This window comes from Euprymna scolopes, chromosome 18 (genome assembly GCF_053919585.1).
Source record: "Euprymna scolopes isolate OS-2025 chromosome 18, ASM5391958v1, whole genome shotgun sequence".
Lineage (NCBI taxonomy): Eukaryota > Metazoa > Mollusca > Cephalopoda > Sepiida > Sepiolidae > Euprymna > Euprymna scolopes.
The window spans coordinates 114,782,668-114,797,125 of record NC_136499.1 but is presented as its reverse complement, the minus strand read 5'-3'; the positions used below and the strand labels follow the sequence as shown (position 1 = coordinate 114,797,125).

The 14,458-nt window shown below is 33.3% G+C and overlaps 4 non-coding genes across 4 annotated transcripts; 2 read left to right on the top strand and 2 right to left on the bottom strand.

Moving 5' to 3' along the window:
- The first annotated feature begins 591 nt into the window (after positions 1-591).
- On the top strand, positions 592-663 carry Trnae-cuc (transfer RNA glutamic acid (anticodon CUC)). Its single transcript has one exon. It is a non-coding gene; the product is annotated as a tRNA-Glu (tRNA).
- A 4,204-nt stretch (positions 664-4,867) lies between these two features.
- Positions 4,868-4,939, bottom strand: Trnag-ucc (transfer RNA glycine (anticodon UCC)). Its single transcript has one exon. It is a non-coding gene; the product is annotated as a tRNA-Gly (tRNA).
- A 1,685-nt stretch (positions 4,940-6,624) lies between these two features.
- On the top strand, positions 6,625-6,696 carry Trnae-cuc (transfer RNA glutamic acid (anticodon CUC)). Its single transcript has one exon. It is a non-coding gene; the product is annotated as a tRNA-Glu (tRNA).
- A 5,497-nt stretch (positions 6,697-12,193) lies between these two features.
- Positions 12,194-12,265, bottom strand: Trnag-ucc (transfer RNA glycine (anticodon UCC)). The gene has a single exon. It is a non-coding gene; the product is annotated as a tRNA-Gly (tRNA).
- Between the last annotated feature and the right edge of the window lie 2,193 nt (positions 12,266-14,458).

The window sequence follows — 14,458 nt, the reverse complement described above, 5'->3', positions numbered from 1 at the left end:
TACCGTGTTAAAGAGAGACTCGGGCGCCATTTTGAATTTTCCAATACATCGGTAAACACTGTATGCTTTTCGAACTGAATAAACATGTTACATTGAATAAAAACACGAAATATATATCCAGTTAGGTAGAAAAGTAACTTATCTTGCCTTTGATAACATTTATTTGTTATATATTTGTTTTTTGACCACTTTTTCGAATCTATGTGTACAGTAATACAAACCCAAGAAATCATAAATATATTTAAATCGTGAATTTTATTTTATTTAATTCTCTGGGCACAGTTAGTTTTTTTTCATATGAACCTAAAGTAACGTCTACATGGCGTTTAACAAAAATATTGCGTTGAATGGAGTTCAAGGATAGGAAGAAAAGTTTCTTTGGTTTCTATCCCTAATGTATAATAAATAATTGGCTTACTTTGTCAAACGACATATGAACGTTTACAGTAATTACATGCTAGGGATTCTTTTTTATTTTTAGTCTTTTGTATCAAATTAAAGTTATTGGTATAATGTTTTTAAAATTGTAATAATAATTATAAAGACAGACACTCATATCTTCTATAGTTATTTCCGTTTTCAAGCAGGTCTTCCCAAGTGGTCTAGTGGTTAGGATTCCGCGCTCTCATCGCGGCGGCCGGGGTTCGATTCCCCGCTTGGGAAATACCTTTTTAATGTTTTTCTTACAGTATTAAATGAAAATAGCTACAGATTGTAAGTATTTATTTTTTAACCGATAGGATTTTTTTTAAAAGAAACAAAAATGAAATTAAGTGCATAAACTGAATTTCGTTTTTAGTTCGAGATATTTTCTGTGATTATTAGATGAAGAGGTAAAGAAAAAAGAAAGAAAAAAGAAGAAAAAAGAAGTAATGAAACGAATTATAGAAGGGAAGAAAAATCAAAAGAAAGAAAAAGAATGAAATATAGAAAGAAAGTCAAAAGAAAAAGAAAGAGAAAAAGAAAAAAGAAAGAAATATAGAAAGGAAAAAATAGGGAAGGATAAGAATATCGAAAGAAAGAAAGATAGAAAAAAAGAAAACGAAACATAAAAAGAAATATAAGGAAAGAAAGAAAAACAAAGAAAGAAAAAAGAAAGAGAATGAAAAAGAACAAAACATAAAAAACAAAAAGTATAGAAAGAAAGTATTACAGAAAAAAAACAAATAAAAAGAAATATACAAATAATTTAATAAAGGAAGAAAAATATAAATAAATATCAATTATCGATTACTAATTATCAATTATCAATGACCAATTATCGATCATCAATTATCAATTATCGATTATCAATTATAGATTGGCACTTATAAATTATCGATTATCAATTAACAATTATCGATCATCAATTATCAAACGACCAATCTCGGGTACATACGTTGGAGCTTCTGGTGCATTTCGTCAATTTGTCGACAGTACATTTTTTTTTTACACGGTGGTTACCACTTATAAGGCCCGGAAGCCACTCAGGGATAAGGGTTATTGCAAGTACAGTACGTTAGTGTGGAGATTTAATGGAGTGTTTACTTAAGTGGACGGTTCAGTAGGAATTTGTCTACGTTGGACTTGAAGACATCCAGGTTGTAGTCAGGTGGGAAGCAGGCAGACGGAACAGAGTTCAACAGGCGTGCAGTTCTACTAAAGAAGCTTTGTTCATGGAATCTACGTTTTGATTTAGGCACAGATAAAGAGTGGGGGAAATTTTTGACAGTGGATTCAGCTAGACGGGTGTTTTTCGTTATGAAGATAGGTTTGCTGCAAGGCTAAAAATTAAAACATTACCCAATAGCTATTACGTTACGCTAGATGGGTGAAAGATTGGCGAGGGGGAACCAGAGATTGGAGTTCAGACGAGCACCTGCCATGGAAATAACGATAAAACAAAGATAGGCTCGCAACGTCTCTTCTGTGGGAGAGAGGTTGCAGGGAAGAGAAAAGGGCATCCCCCACTAAGCCACGAAGTCTTTTTTGTACTCTGTCAATGAAGGATAGACTGTTTTTATCAGTTTCTGTCCAAATATAGCAGCAGTATTCCATCCTTGGACGCACTTGGCTTTTATACAGATAGAGAATTGCATGAGTAGTGAGATATCTTCTGGAGCGGTAGAAGGATCCCACCATCTTTCCAGCGACCTTGGCAACAGATTTGATGTACGTGTTCCATTTCAGATCAGAAGTAAAGGTCAAGCCCAGAAGCTTGTCAAAACATGGGGCTTCTTCCTAGACGAGAGCCATCGATTTCAATTGATGCCAGATGGGAATCAGAGCGTTGGTGATATAAAGATAGGAGTTTGGTTTTAGATGCATTAAAGGTAACAAGCCACGTCTTCACCCACTGTACCATGCGCTCGAGATCAGAGGAGAGAGAGAGAGAGTCAAATTCTAGTAAAAATAATTTAAAAAAAATGATTCACATGATAAAATTTAGGCTTTTATACTTCTTTATTATTCATTAAAAAATTGTTTTATTAAAATTATATTTTCTTACGCAGACTTTTAAATAAATGTTTTTACAATTATATATTGATACATTTTGATGCAATATATTTCAAATGATTTCAAATATTTTTCTGTTTGAAAAGAATTATTATTTGTTACTTATTTGTCACGTTATTTGATCAAGAAGAAATTGGATTTTTTTTTTAATTCAATTTTCACCCCAAACAAGGCACAGTGCCACTTTGAAGCAGGGGGCTACTATCAGGGACTTAATTTGCGGGGGCAATATGAAGGGAGAAGAGTAGAAAGATGTTTGTTAACATTACACTTGAACTTCTGCATATCATTGCAGTTGGGAAAGCAGAATCCCGGAAGGGAGTTCCAAAGATCCGCAGTTCTGGGGAAGAAACTATTGGAGTAAAAGGCTTTCTTGCACCTAGGGATCTCTACAGTAAAGGGATGAGACTTAGTAGCTTGTCGGGTTTGTCGGGGATAGTTACGTCGAGGAGGTACAAGTGTTTGCAGTTCGTCAGAGCATTCACCATTAAAATACTTTATTTGTAGAATAGGCAGAGGGATGCAACATCTCGTCGATGGGACAGAGGCTGAAGCCTAGATGACAGTTCAGGACCTATCAGGTTGGCGACTCTCTTTTGAACCCTGTCCAGGAGCGAGAGACAAGCAGCAGATGCACCAGACCAGATGTGACAACAGTACTCCATACATGGGAGAATGGTTGCCTTATAGAGGTATAGGATACTGTCAGGCGTAAGTAGTTTTCTAGCACGGTAGAGGGAGCCAACCTTCCTTGCAGCAGCCTTCGCAATGCTCTCAATGTATCTATTCCAGTTCATATTCCCTGTAAACGTTAGGCCGATGAGTTTAAAAGAAGTACTTTCAGGCAATGTGTTCTTGGCCATTGCTATTGGTGGTAGAGAAGGTTTCTTGTAGTTATTGAAGGAAACAAGCTTAGTCTTAGCAGCATTGAATGTGACCAACCATTTTTGTCCCCATTCCACTACGGATTGGAGGTCATCCTCTAGTGTTTCTGCCATTTCCTTAGATATGTGTTCATTTGTTTTCCCCTCATATCTGTTATAGAGAGTGGTGTCATCGGCAAATATACCCATCTCCGAAACAATTTTATCAGGGAGGTCATTTATGAATATCAGGAATAATAGAGGTCCAAGGATAGACCCCTGAGGTACTCCCGCATTTTGTCATATTGTTTGGATGTCCGACCGTCGAGGACAACTTTGATTTTTCTATTACTTAAGAAGGATTTAATTACATTGTGAATTCTTCCAGTGATTCCATATTATCTAATTTTTCTTAGAAGACCATCGTGCCATACCCTCTCAAAAGCCTTAGATATATCAAGGGCCACTGCTCTACCCTCCCCTGTTTTATCCAATGAACGGTATATACGTTCAGAAACTACAGTTAAGATATCTGCTGTTGAACGTGCTTGCCTGAATCCATATTGTTTGTCAGTCAGGAGTTTAGCAGCTGTTAGGTGCTGGACTAGGGCTTGATTAACTAATGACTACAAATATTTTGGCGAAAAGCGGGAGGAGGCTAATGGGGCGATAATTTAGTGGGTCAGTTCTTTCACCAGAATTCTTGAAGACTGGTACCACAGAGGCGGTTTTCCAGCAGTCGGGAAAACAAGATTCGTTAAGGCATTTATTGTAAAGTTTGGACAGAACTGGAGCAACCTCGGAAGAGCATTTTTTTAATAGCACAGCCGGGATGAGATCTGGTCCACATGCTTTTTAGGTGTCTAGGTTTTTTATAATAGCATGTACCTGAGAAGGGGTGATTTTTCTTTTACATTTCGAAACAAACATGTATTCACATATATTACAGGCAAAAGCAGGTTCAGCACCAGAGGAAGTTACGTCATGAGATGGTCCATTAATCCCATGGAGGGGCGTCTCCAATACCAACCCCCAAGCGTTTTGTTCGTAAAAGCTGTCAGTGCCACTTTCTTTTATGGTTTACCGCCAATGGCTCGGTAAACTTTCTCTTTAAGCGTATTTTATGACTTGGTAGAATAAAATCTAAAACCGATATTTTAAATCCCGATGTAAAATAGATCATAAACATATATACATCGTGAAATTTTTTAATTGCGCCCTCCCCCCTCCCCCGGGCACATCTAGTTATTTGATATGGACATTAACGTCTATGGCCTTTAACAAAAAAATATTGCGTTGAATGGAGTTCAGGGATAAGAGCAAATGTTTCTTTGGATCTTTCATTAATGTATGAGAAATGATTGACATACTTTGTCAAACAGCATATCAACCTTTATAATAATTCAATACTGGGAACTATTTTTTATGAACATGTTTGTCAACGAACGGCATGATAAACAATAGGAAAGTTCAATATTAAATGATATACAAAATTTTTTAAAAACTCATGCGTCGGCCGGGAGTCGAACCCGGATCGACTGCTTGGAAGGCAACCATGCTAACCGTTACACCACCGACGCTGAACGAGATTTAACATACGTTAGTTCTTTATATTAACCTACGGTTGTTATAATTTTCAATTGCCTTAATCATTATCTCTCGTTATAACCGTATTCGCTTAATCTTCCCAAGTTGTCTAGTGGTTAGGATTCCGCCCTTGGGAAGAATGTTTTTTCTAAAGCATTATTAAAAAAGATTTTCTTTTTTTTTTACATGGTAGTCACCACTTATCAAGGCCCAGAAGCCACTCTGGGATAAAAGTTATTGCGTGTACAGTAATCAATGGGATAATATCGTAGTAATCGTTAGTAATGGAGATTTGATAAAGTGTTTTACTTAAGGGGCCGGTTCATAAAGAATTTGTTTATGTTGGACTTGAAAACATCCAAGTTGTAGTCAGGTGGGAAACAGGCAAACGGGAGAGAGTTCCATAGGCGTGCTCTTCTAAGAAAGAAGCTTTGTGGTTTGTTTTACTGTACACATAGATTCGAAAAAGTTGTCACAAAACAAATATACAACAAATAAATGTTATCAAAGGCAAGATAAGTTACTTTTCTACCTAACTGGATATGTTTTTAGTGTTCATATTTAATGTAACATGTTCATTCAGCTCGAAAAACATGCAATGTTTACCGATGTATTGGAAAATTTAAAATTGCGACCGACTCTCTCTTTGAGACGGTAAGTTTGGAAAAATGAGTTAAAAAAACAGACAGAATACTGTTAGAAACTCGTTCAATATATGTTACCGTGACATAGGCTGACATATATTCGGCGGGTTCTTAACAGTATTTTGACTGTTTTTTTTTTTTAATTATTTATAACTCATTTTCCCAAACATACCGTCTCGGAGAGAGATTCGGCCGCCATTTTAAATTTTCCAATAAATCGCTAAACACTGTATGTTTTTCAAGCTGAATAAACATGTTACATTGAATAAAAACACTAAAAAGATGTCCAGTTAGGTAGAAAAGTAACTTATCTTGCCTTTGATAACATTTATTTGTTCTATATTTGTTTTGTGACAACTTTTTTCGAATCTATGTGTACAGTAAAACAAACCCAAGCCAAGCTTTGCTCATGGAATCTACGTTTTGATTTAGGCACCGATAAAGAATGGGGAAAATTATTGACAGTGGTTTCAGCTAGACGGGTGTTTCTCGCGAAAGATTGGCGAGGGGAGACCAGAGATTGGAGCTCAGACGAGCAGTTGCCATGGAAATAACGATAAAACAAAGACAGGCTCGCAACGTCTCTTTTGTGAGAGAGAGGCTGCAGGGAAGAGAAAAGGCCCCCCCCCCACTAGGCTACGAAGTCTATTTTGTACTCAGTCAAGGCAGGATAGACTGTTTTTTTAACAGATCCAGCCCCAGATGTGGCAGCAGTACTCCATCCTTGGACGTACTTGGCTTTTATATAGATAGAGAATGGCATCAGCAGTGAGATATCTTCAGGAGCGTTAAACATTTTTTTTTTAAATCAAAGACTTTTAAGATTTTTAAAGAAAATACAAATGGAATAAGATACATTAATTTTCTCCCACGTTTTTTTTGTTTTGGATAGTTCCTATCACCGACGTTGATTTATCGTTTAATGCGATAAATATTTATTTTTAGGCTTTTCAGATTAAATTACAATTATTGGTTAAATATTTCACAACTGCCATTATGAATATCTATAGCTATTTCCGTATTTGAGCAGGTGTTCCCAAGTGGTCTAGTGGTTAGGATTCCGCGCTCTCACCGCGGCGGCCGGGGTTCGATTCCCCGCTTGGGAATTTTGTTTTTCTTAAAGTATTAACTGAAAATAGCTACAAATTGTAAGCATTAATTTTTTAACCGATAGGATATTTTTTTTGGAGAAAAGAAACAAATGAAATTAGAGGCATAAATTGAAATTCGTTTTTAGTTCTGGATATTTTCTGTGATTATTAGATGAGGTGACAAAGAAAGAAAGCAAGAAAAAATGAAATATAGAAGGAAAGAACTGTATAAAGAAATATAAAAGAATAAAAAAATAAAAAAATAAAGGGAAAACTAGAAAAAGAAAGATAGAAAAAAGTATAGAAAGAAAAAGTACTACAGAAAGAAAGTAAAAACAAAAAAATAAATTGAAAGAAATATACAAGTAATTAAATAAAGGAAGAAAAATATAAATAAATAAATGAATAAATATCAAGAAGACAGAAAGAAGAAAAGAAAGAAGAAAAAAAACAAAGAAAGGTAAGGAATAATAGAAAGGAAGGAATAAATTGATTATTAGATCAGGTGGTTAAAAAAAGAAAGAAACGAAACGAAACAAAACGAAATATAGAAAGTAAGAAAAATCAAAAGAAATAAAAAGAAAGAAATATAGAAAAATGACAAAAGAAAAAGAAAGACAAAAAGAAAGAACTATATAAAGAAAGAAAAAAAGAAAGACAGAAAAAATGAAGTAGAAAAGTAGAAAAAGGAAATAGAAAGAAAGTAATTTAGAAAGAAAAAGAAAGAAAAAGAAAGAAATAAAGAAAGGAAAAAATAGGGAAGAACAAGAATATCGTAAGAAAGATAGATAGAAAAAAAGAAAACGAAACATAAAAAGAAATATAAGGAAAGAAATAAAACCAATGAAAGAAAAAGGAAAGCGAATGAAAACGAACAAAATAGATAGAAAGAAAGAGTATAGGAAGAAAGTACTACAGAAAGAAAGTAAAAACAAAAGATAAATGGAAAGAAATATACAAGTTATTTAATGAAAGAAGAAAATATACATAAATAAATATAAAAGAAGGAAGGAAAAAAAAAAACAAAGAAAGACAACGAATAATAGAAAGGAAGAAATGTAGGAAAAATGTACATGAAAGAAAGAATGACGAAAGCAATGGAAATAGAAATAAAAAAATGAAGGAAAAATAATTTAAACAAAAAAAGTAAGAAAGAAGGAAGAAAGTAAAAAACACGAAATGTCGAATCAATAATTAAATGGGAAAGAAAGGAACGGAAATAGACAAAAAAATGAAATAAAAAGAATTAAAAAAAAAAAAGACGGAATAAAAACAGAAGGAAAATAATATCATGAAAAATATAAAATCAATACGTAAATGGAAAAGAAAGGAAAAAGAATTACGGAAATAAAACGAAAAAAAGAAAGAAAACAAAATTGTGTGAAATAAAAATGCAATAAAAATAAAGGAAATGCAAATGAAAGCGAGAAAAGAAAGAGAAATTAAATTCCAAAAAATGAAAGAAAGTAAAAACGAAAAAAGAAAAAAAAGCAACAACATGATTTATCAAAGAAAGAAATGGAAGAAAAAGTGAGGAAAAAAGAGAAGAAAATGAATAAGAACTAAATAAAAAAAGAAAGAAATTCCTGATGAACCGCCCCTTAAGTAGACACTTTATCAAATCTCAACACTAACGTACTGTACACGCAATAACCCCTATCCCTGAGTGGCCTCCAGGCCTTGATAAATGGTGACCACCTTGTAATCAAAAAAAAAAAAGGAAAAGAAAGGAACGAATAGAAGAAATGGATGAAATAGAAAAAATATAAAAAGGGAAGAAAGAAAAGAAAGAAAGCAAATAGCCTTTGTTTTTTTCCAAAAAAAGGTCAATAGGTATCTCCACTCTTTGTAATAATAAACTTTTGTTCTTATTAGCTCCTTACATAAAGTGGTTTCATGTGTTGTCTAGAGCGATTTCCATAATAAAAAGAACAAGGAAAAATAGTAAAAGAAAAGGAAAGATCGTGTATGGAAAATCCATAATTATGCAGTTTGACTGTATAGACTCATTTATATATTAACAAAACAGCGATGTAGAATTGCTCCAGACAAGGCGTGAAGCCACTTCTTGTAAAGAGCTAACAATAACGAAATATGATTATCACAAAAACAGTTGATGCCTATTGGTCTTAGTTTTGAAAAGATCAAGGCCATATGTAGGGGGGAAAAAGACTAGGAAAAGTATTGCACGAGCGGGTCTTAGAAAGTAGGTGATGGAATATGAAGCGGTATTATAATGAGAGAATTAACGAAGACCAAAAAACGAGTCAACTGAGCTGAGACAAAGTAAGCAGGGGTAGATCAGCTAATTCTAAAAAACAAAAAAAAAACACATAATATTCATAGAAAATATTGAGATTAGCAACATCACATCTGTAAGAGAAAGCTTGCAGAGAATAAGAAAGGATTGGATCAATCAAATTATAGATACGTTTTTGCACATTATCAGAAAGGTTCCAATGGGACAAAGATTCCCCAGTTCAAATATGACAACAGTACTCCATACCTTGCTCTGACATTGGATTTGTAGAGATAGAGAATAACCTCAGGTGCGAGAAAGAAATACAGCATAATCACGTTGGCACACCGGTTCTCGTTAGATCTCTGAAGTTAAGCAAAATTCAACCTGGTCAGTACCAAATGGGTGACCAATTTGGGAATTCCAGGCGCTGTGCGTAGGAGGACATCGACACCTCCCTGCAAAAGTTGCAAAAACCTAACATCGTCATCTTCTCTCATGGGGATATACATGCGATTATGGACCGCTAGTGAATTTCATTCTCCGATGGAACTTCCTCATTTGGAGGAAGCCAGTTCAACCCACACAGGGTTTATACCGTTTCCATATTGTTTTTGCGAGAAAGTGTTTGCAGCGGTAGAGGGAAACGACTTTACGAAATTAGAAAGAGCTATGGGTCTAATATATATACTTTAAGAAAGATTTGATTAGAAATAAAAATAATTAAATTTCAAAGTCGATTTTTCCTCCAGATTATACATGTGAATCTTAAAAAGAAAAAAAGAGACACATCTACGATTGAAATACATCAGTTGAATCTTAACAAGATTAAAACGAAAAAAGTCATTGGTATCCCAATCTACAATTGAACCCAGGTTAACATCTAGATTAACTGCATATTTCAACTGAAACGAGGGAGATGGAGAAGAAGTACCACGAGAATAAAGAATGAAATCATCAGCATAGATATTTAATTTTTGAACAACATCATTGGTAATGAGACGAAAAAGGTGTTGGGTCTCAAATAGAGCCACGTGGGACACAAATCATAGATACAAAAAGAGAATGATTAGCAAATCTCAACCAGACAAAAAAACTGATAATGTCAATACGATAATGTTGAAGTTCAGAATAAAACGCTCATACCAACGCCTTCAAAATATCGAACAAAATGGTTCTACAGAATCAAGAGACTTGATAAGGAAAATAGCATTGCAAGTCATCAAGATGTACGTGTACAGAGTGGAACGATAAAATTATCGCCCTAGAAAAGACGACATGGTTCCATTTCCGTTTGATGAAAACGAGTTTTCTTTCGTTTTTTTTTTTTTTTTTTTTTTGCAAACCATCTACTAATTGGCCAGTTGTGTACAAATCCCAAAAGCGATGGGAGCCTTCTATTCTGTCTGAAACAGATCCAAGTCATGACAACGGGACCATTGCCAGCGCTCTCAAAAAATAAAGCTTTAGTGTTATTTTCTTTATGTCGACAACTTACCCTGTATATGCACATTTCTTTCATAAAATCAATTTTGTTTACCTTTATAAATAAAACAGTAGATGTATGTGTCCATATGTAAATATTTAACCGATAAACTCTTAAACTATAGGTCACATAACGCTTAAATTAACAGAAAATATTAATTATACACCAGGGATGATTTATAACGAGTAAAACCTTAGGTTTAAGGGATGAATATCGCGTCCAGAAATATATCGACGAGTTGAAATGGACATGTAATGCAAATGCACATTTAAACATGCCATTGCCAGCACTCTCAAAATGCATAAGTGGATTGGAACGAATAACAGGGAGGTGCCCAGGGTAATGAAAAAAGAAGTCTCCAGTTACGGTTATGGTCTTTTGTTGTAGTTTCAAGTAATGGCGACATCATGCCACCTCACATCTTCGAAGTCGGCTTGAAAGTCAACACCGAAGTGTACCTGGATGGGTGCTTCCCCGATCCGAACATGAGGTAAGAATATCACCAACATGATCTCTCACAATAGCAAAACCAATCTGACCGCCGTTATATGCCGCGTATTCGCCGAGCTTCCGCCGTGGAAAAGACAGACAGTTCCGGGCCTGTAAACGAGGCAGTGATTAAGGCGGAAGGCGGTTACACTGAACATATGTCAGCTCTACTCAATAATCAAGTTACCTGCATTGATTTTTTTCAATAAGTTTAAAAATAAAATTTTAGTGTTGTTTTATGTCGACACCTTTATCGTTCGACCCTGTAATATGCACATTTCTTTCATAATATCAATTTTATTAACCTTTATAAAAAATATACTAGAATGTATGTGTCCATATGTAAATATTTAACCGATAAACTCTTAAACTATAGGTCACATAACGCTGAAATTAACAGAAAATATTAATTATACATCAGGGATGATTTATAACGAGTACGACCTTTGGTTGAAGGGATGAATATTGCATCCAGAAATATATAGACAAGTTGAAATGGAGATGCAATGTACGTTTTAATATGTCGACATATCTTTTTGTCTTTCTTTTTCTTTTGATATTCTTTCTATAGTTCTTTCATTTTTCTTTTATTTCTTTTCTAATTTATTTCATCTCAATCTTTCTTTCTTTCTTTCTTTCTTTCTTTACCACCTCATTTTATAATCACAGAAAATCTCCAGAAAAACTCGATAGAGAATTTGCTCTGTAATAATTAATACCAAATCTGCATGAATTAAAATATATTTAAGCGTATTTTACAACCAAGCTAGGCCCTTGGTTGTATTTGCATAAGAAAACGTCTCAATCAGAAACGTATAACAAATTTTTTATTTAATTTACAAAAAAAAAAAAAAAATGAAAGAGAAAGAAGTTTCAAACTGAATAATAATAAAATTAACAATAAGCTGTAACCCCCACCCCACAAAAAAAAGACCTGGTGAAATAAAATCTGAAATTATATTTTAAATTCCGATGTACAAAGAAATCATAAATATATATAAATCGTGAATTTTATGTTACTTAATTCCCTGGGCACAGCTAGTTTTTTCTATATGAACCTAACGTCTACATGGCGTTTAACAAAAATATTGCGTTGAATGGAGTTCAAGGATAGGAAGAAAAGTTTCTTTGGTTTCTATCCCTAATGTATAATAAATAATTGGCTTACTTTGTCAAACGACATATGAACGTTTACAGTAATTACATGCTAGGGATTCTTTTTTATGTAGTAATGTTTACGTTTCCTAACGAACGGTTTAAGAAGCTGTAAAAAAATATCAGGAAAATAAAAATATACATGCGTCGGCCGGGAGTCGAACCCGGATCGACTGCTTGGAAGGCAACCATGCTAACCGTTACACCACCGACGCTGTCTGACTCAGAGTTATAAGCGAGGAATATGGATTTTTAGTCTGTTGTATCAAATTAAAGTTATTGGGATATGTTTTTTAAATTGTAATAATAGTTGTAAACGCTGACGATTATATCTCCCAAGTGGTCTAGTGGTTAGGATTCCGCGTTCTCCCCGCTTGGGAAATACCTTTTTAATGTTTTTCTTACAGTATTAAATGAAAATAGCTACAGATTGTAAGTATTTATTTTTTAACCGATAGGATTTTTTTTAAAGAAACAAAAATGAAATTAAGTGCATAAACTGAATTTCGTTTTTAGTTCGGGATATTTTCTGTGATTATTAGATAAAGAAGTAAAGAAAAAAGAAAGAAAAAAGAAAACAAAAGAAATAATGAAACGAATTATAGAAGGAAAGAAAAATCAAAAGAAAGAAAAAGAATGAATTATAGAAAGAAACTCAAAAGAAAAAGAAAGAAAGAAAGAAATATAGAAAGGAAAAATATGGAAGGATAAGAATATCGAAAGAAAGATGTATAGAAAAAAAGAAAACGAAACATAAAAAGAAATATAAGGAAAGAAAGAAAAACAAAGAAAGAAAAAGGAAAGAGAATGAAAACGAACAAAACATAAAAAAGAAAAAGTATAGAAAGAAAGTATTACAGAAAAAAAAACAAATAAAAAGAAATATACAAATAATTTAATAAAGGAAGAAAAATATAAATAAATAAATATCAATTATCGATTACTAATTATCAATTATCAATGACCAATTATCGATCATCAATTATCAATTATCGATTATCGATTATCAATTATAGATTATGACTAATAAATTATCGATTATCAATTATCGATTTATCGATTATCGATCATCAATTATCAATTATCGATAATAATCGAAGGCATTCCGATGCAAAACCTATCCAAGAATACTACAATGTATTTTTGTGTGACATTTCAAAGAGATGGGCCTGGCCTTGTCGGAGTTTTAGGGAACTCTGTCTATCACACACACACACACACACACACACACACATATTCTAACTGAAAATAGCTACAGATTGTAAGTATTTTACTCTGATTAAAAGATGAGTTGGCAAAGAAAGAAACGAAATATAGAAGGAAAGAAAAGTAGGAAGAAAGAAAAGAAAGAAATATACAGAGAAATTCAAAAGGAAAAGAAAGAATGAAACAATAGACTGTAGAAAGAAAGAAAGCGAAAAATAGAGAAATAACCATATAAAGAAAACAGAAGAAAGATCGAAAAAATAAAGGGAAAAAGTAGAAAAAAAGAAAGATAGAAATAAGTAAAGAAAGAAAATAATTCAGGAAGAAAAAGAAAAAAGAAAGAAGAAAGAAACATAGAAAGGAAGAAGAAAGAAATATGAAAAGGAAAAAAAATATAAAAAGGAAAAAATAGGGAAGGACAGGAATGTAGAAAGAAAGATAGAAAAAAGAAAACGAAACATAAAAAGAAACAAAAAGAAAAAATAACAAAGAAAGAAATAGGAAAGAGAATGAAAAAAAAATTTAGAAAAAATATAGGAAGAAAGTGCTACACAAATAAAAGAATAAACAACCGAAAAATAGAAAGAAATATACAAATAATTTAATAAAGGAAAAAAATTTGATTTGCTGCTTTTATAAATTATTTTCATATACAGCGTATCCCAAAAGAAGCTGACGGGTTTTCAATTTGATTAACTTCATCAATATTTAAGTTATGTTTACCAATTTTCATATGTAGGTAGATGTGCCTCTCCGTGATTTTGGTGAGATATAGTAAGATATCATAGTCTAATTATTCTAATTTTATTCACACATCTTACTCTAGAGTATGTTTTTAACAAGATCTAATTTTAGTTATTAAAAATGATGTTACTCAAATGTCCACCATTTTCATTTTCACACTCTTGTGTTCTTTGCAGGGCATTGTCCAGTACATCACTTAATATTTCAGAGCATATGGCTCTAATTTCATCCCCTAGATTGTTTTTAAGTGCATTTATTGTGGCTTGTTTGTTTGCGTATACCAGCTCTTTGAGGTAACCCCAAAGGAAGAAATCTACACATGTGAGATCTGGCGGACGGGGTGGCAAATTTATCTTACAGCCACGAGCAATTATTCGGTTGCCGAATATGCCCTGGAGCTAATTTAATGTTTCTCGTGCCGTATGCGCCGTTGCATCGTCCTGCTGGAACCACATTGA